At 52.3% G+C, this 5,000-nt stretch overlaps 1 protein-coding gene across 3 annotated transcripts in view; it reads right to left on the reverse strand.

The window, feature by feature from the left end:
* The window catches only part of Rab6 (RAS oncogene family member Rab6), a 60,481-nt gene that overhangs the window by 16,524 nt on the left and 38,957 nt on the right, over positions 1–5,000 (reverse strand). The window lies entirely within an intron of this gene.

Raw genomic sequence — 5,000 nt, forward strand, 5'->3', positions numbered from 1 at the left:
TCCCACGCTTTGCCACGCGCTGCGCACTACTGCAGGACCGGTGTCATGCGGGGAGGGAATCGCGTGAGAGAATGGGGGAGGGAAGTGAGAAGGAAATGAAAAGACAAGCGGAATGATATGGGGGGGGGGGGGAGAGGGGAGAGGGGAGAGGGGGGGAGGGAGGGGGGGAGGGAAGGATAGGGGGAGGGGGGAGTGGGAGGGGAGGATAGGGGGAGGGGGAGACGGAGGGAAGGATAGGGGGAGGGGGAGGGGGAGACGGAGGGAAGGATAGGGGGAGGGGGAGAGGGAGGAAAGGATTGGGGGGAGGGGGTGAGGGAGGAAAGGATAGGGGGAGGGGGAGAGGGAGGAAAGGATAGGGGGAGGGGGAGAGGGAGGAAAGGATAGGGGGAGGGAAGGAGAGGGAGGGAAAGGATAGGGGGAGGGGGAGGGGGAGAGGGAGGAAAGGATAGGGGGAGGGGGAGAGGGAGGAAAGGATAGGGGGAGGGGAGAGGCGGAGAGGGAGGAAAGGATAGGGGGAGGGGGGAGAGGGAGGAAAGGATAGGGGGAGGGGGAGGCGGAGAGGGAGGGAAAGGATAGGGGGAGGGGGAGAGGGAGGAAAGGATAGGGGGAGGGGGAGAGGGAGGAAAGGATAGGGGGAGGGGGAGAGGGAGGAAAGGATAGGGGGGAGGGGGAGAGGGAGGAAAGGATAGGGGGAGGGGGAGAGGGAGGAAAGGATAGGGGGAGGGGGAGAGGGAGGGAAGGATAGGGGGAGAGGGAGGAAAGGATAGGGAGAGAGGGAGGAAAGGATAGGGGGAGAGGGAGGAAAGGATAGGGGGAGAGGGAGGAAAGGATAGGGGGGAGAGGGAGGAAAGGATATGGGGGAGGGGAGAGGGAGGAAAGGATAGGGGGAGGGGGAGGGGGAGGAAAGGATAGGGGGAGGGGGAGGGGAGAGGGAGGAAAGGATAGGGGGAGGGGGAGAGGGAGGGTAGGATAGGGGGAAGGGAGAAGGAGTAGGAGAGGGAGGGAAGGATAGGGGGGAGGGAGAAGGAGTAGGAGAGGGAGGGAAGGATAGGGGGAGGGGGAGAGGGAGCGAAGGATAGGGGGAGGGGGAGAGGGAGCGAAGGATAGGGGGAGGGGGAGGGGGAGAGGGAGGGAAGGATAGGGGGAGGGGGAGAGGGAGGGAAGGATAAGGGGGGAGGGGGAGAGGGAGGGAAGGATAAGGGGGAGGGGGAGAGGGAGGGAAGGATAGGGGGAGAGGGGAGAGGGAGGGAAGGATAGGGGGAGGGGGAGAGAGGGAAGGATAGAGGGAGGGGAGAGAGAGGGAGGGGAGAGAGAGAGAGAGGGAGGGGGAAGGGAAAAAGAAAAAGAGAAAGGGAGGGAGGGAGGGAAAAAGAAAAAAGAAAGGGAAAGAGAGAGAAAGAGAAAAGCAGTATAACCAAAGTAACCCATGAAATAACCTGTCCACCAACTGCAAAATAAAGACTTCCATCCCACCACTGCCACCATAAGTAATGTTTTGATGGCGAGATCTGCCATGGTGTCGTCGAATGGTCAAGCTAGTCCAGCGAGAGAAGTGTCTGACTCGGAATACCCATCAGGAGGGTGTTGTGGGTAATGTCATGTTTATTTTGGGCAATGTCCACAAGCTAGCTGGGATGATGTAAATGAGTTCATAACCAGAGGGAGTAAACTCGATATGCTTTTTTTTTTTTTTTTTTTTTTTTTATCTCATTTCATAGTTCCTCGAATTGCCTCGTAGGGTATTTAATTACCCATAACGCCGTATATGGCCTCACAATTTTTCTCTATAATTTACATCCTAGTGTGATAAACCCCATTTTGATGGTTTACAATTTTCGTACTTGTAATAGCCTGATTCTCTGCAGTTACACTTGACATCTACGTCATTTTCCTCTGTGGCAAGAGCGTGTGCGTGTATGTGTACGTCCGTGCGTGTGCGTGTATGTGCATGTGCCTGTGTGTGTGTTCGTGTATGTGCATGTGCCTGTGTGTGTGTTCGTGTGCGTGCGTGTGCCTGTGTACGAGGTATTTTACTCAGTGGTAGAGCACTGGCTGTGCAACCACTACTGCAACGCCCAGCGGCTTCTTCCCAGTAGGCTCAGCTGTGAGTGCTGGCATCAGCTGTGATCGAAGTTTGGACGGTAAGGCCAACGTTCGTATCACCCATCAGGTAAATAATCATGTTCCTCCAAGGATATGTCTACGTCCACCTGAATGAAACCAATTTCACACTTTCTCTCTTTCTCTTTCTCTCTCTCTCTCTCTCTCTCTCTCTCTCTCTCTCTCTCTCTCTCTCTCTCTCTCTCTCTCGTGTTAATCTACCTCTCCTACACACGTCTGTGTACACAGCTGTTCAATACTACAAGCCCTTTCATACTCCTACCTGGAACTGTCCCTGAATGCCCTCCCGATTGACACTCGCTAAACATCCCTCTCTCGCCAACCTTTCTGCGAGAGAGGATGGCAGACGCCCTTTGGGGATAAATTGAAGGAGGGAGGCGGGGGGGGGGGGTTAGTCTCCTCTCATGGGAAAGCTTTCGGGAGAGGCGCAGGTGGGTAGGGCCTTTGCTCGACCGCAGTGCCTTACGTGTTTACTACCCTTCTGGGTCGAGAATGCCGAGGCGTGCTGCCGGGGTTCTCATTCGCGGGGGCCCAGCGTCGCGGTGTAGGCTAATTTGCGTCAATTCTCGTCGATTCTATTTCCTTTTCCTTCCTCCCTCCCGCCCACTACTCTCTCTTTCTCTCCAGTTCCCCGCATTTTCTCTCCTCCCCCCCCCCCTCTCTTCCCATCTTCCTCTCCTTTTCTTTCCTCCACCCCCATCCTCTCTCCGTTATCCTCACCCCCCCCCCCCCACCGCCCTCGTCTCCCACTTCCTCCTCCGTCCCTTCGTTCCAGACCGCTTTGTAAGCTCTCTTCCTATTGGTGCACCGGCTTAGAACCACTCCCTGTCCGTCTCTCTCTTTCCCTGTATCGTGATTCAGTCTCTTTCAGACGTCCCTCATTCATTTTTGTTTGGACTGCGCCTTCTCCTTCCCCCTTTTCTTCTTCTCTATGGTTCCTCATTTTCTCCTCTTTCAATAAATGTTTCCCTCATCTCTATCGCTAATGGTCCATCCTCTTTTCATGTTTTTCTTGCAAACACTTTCCAGTCTTTCTCGAGTCTGCTATCTTTGTTGTCACCCGTTCTCTCTCTTTTTACTCTTCACACTCCCCTCTCTTCCTTTCACATTTCCTCCCTTTTTCCTTTCCTTCCTCGTCCTCGCCTACATCCTCCCTCTCGCTCTCCCTCCTTCCCTCCCCCCTTCACTCTCTCCCTCCTCCACTCCCTCTCTCCCTCCCTCTCCCTCTCAACACGTACCCGGTCGCTCCCGCCCTCACTCCTGTCAGCCGGCAATATACATAGTGCTCCGTAGTACTATGAATTGTGATTCAAGAACCGAGCAAGGGCAAGGTGTGAGAGGTTCGACTGGATCAGCGAAGGTGGGCAAGTAGCTAGGCAAGTACCTAGGTAGGACAGGTAGGGCAAATCGCATCAACTGGGGATGTTTTTTCCTTAACACCAGCAAAGTTTTCCTCTGTTGCGATCACCTTTATTCCTTTTTGGTTTTAAGGTGAAGAATACGCTGAAGCTACGGTGACAGATTGGTAATGATCATTAGGACTGATTATCAACATGCAATAATGCTAATCGGACAGGTTGCATTCGGCTACTCCTCTCCTTCTCTATAGTGCATCATTCCCTCGTTAAACAAGAGTTTATTAAGTACTCCCGAAGGACGCCTTTAGGGAAGTGGTTTTACATCCGGCGAAGTTTTAAATTGGAACTGGGGCCGTCGAGGGACGAGACGCGCGGACTTGGGTCTAGGGACGCCGGCCGCCCGAGATACAGCTCATGCAGATGCTCAGGCGATGATGAGATACAGAATCGATTTGTGTGCGTGTATGTTTTATAAATATTTGATATATAAGCATAAATATACACACATGCATGCATGTATATATATAAATGTACAAACACACACGCAAGCAAGTACGCATGTACGCGCGCGCGCACACACACACACACACCTGTATGTGTGTGCATGTGTACGTGTATGTATATGCAGGATACTGCATCATCTAAAACAGTCAAGTGTCGATCGGTTTCTTTGACATACCGCCACAAAGAGCGGCAGGTATAATTCCCATATGAAAATGCCTGTCGAATACGACAGCTCGCCTTTCACCGAGGGAGCATGCATAATACAAAGCATCGCCCACACATCATTACGCCTCCCACGGCGCACGAGGCATCCGTGACAAACCAAAGTAACTCAATACAAAACGAGACACAAAAGGCGGGAAACCTGCGGTGACGTCACGCTATCCAGACGCGGAAGATTTGCCCGCCGTCATGCGCACCAAACCGTCAAGGTAATCCCTCTCCTACTCGGCGACATTCAATAATTTCACGGTACGGGGCCGGCGCGCCATTACGAATGACGAAAACACAATTACCCGCGGCCTCTATGCATGAGTCACTCCGAAGCCTACCGAGTCCGATAATGGCGCCATTAACGCTCAAGCGATTGGGAAGAGGAAGAGAATGTATCACGCTGTCCTCTTTCGATCTATTCATCTTCCCATCTATCTATCCATTTATCTACAATCCTATCAGTCTACGGCTCTGTCTGTACATCATTTTTATCTATCTGTTTTGTATATCTTTATCTATCCCTCCATCTTATTGGATCTATATCTCCCTCGTGTCTATTTTCGTTATTACCGCTCAAACGAATGGAAAGACGAAGAGAATGTAACAATTCCCATGTTGCCTTTGCTATTTAAGGTTGAAAGGGGAACTTGAGATGGGCCGAGATCAGTCCGCTGGCATTTTCACCCCAGGGAAGGAACACGGCATCGGAAATTTCCCCGTGTTACTAGCACTTCGTTAAAAAAGCAACTATTATTCGCAAAGAAAGTGAATTAATAGACAAGAATAAAATGGACTTAATGATCA

Source organism: Penaeus vannamei, chromosome 10 (assembly GCF_042767895.1).
Source record: "Penaeus vannamei isolate JL-2024 chromosome 10, ASM4276789v1, whole genome shotgun sequence".
NCBI lineage: Eukaryota > Metazoa > Arthropoda > Malacostraca > Decapoda > Penaeidae > Penaeus > Penaeus vannamei.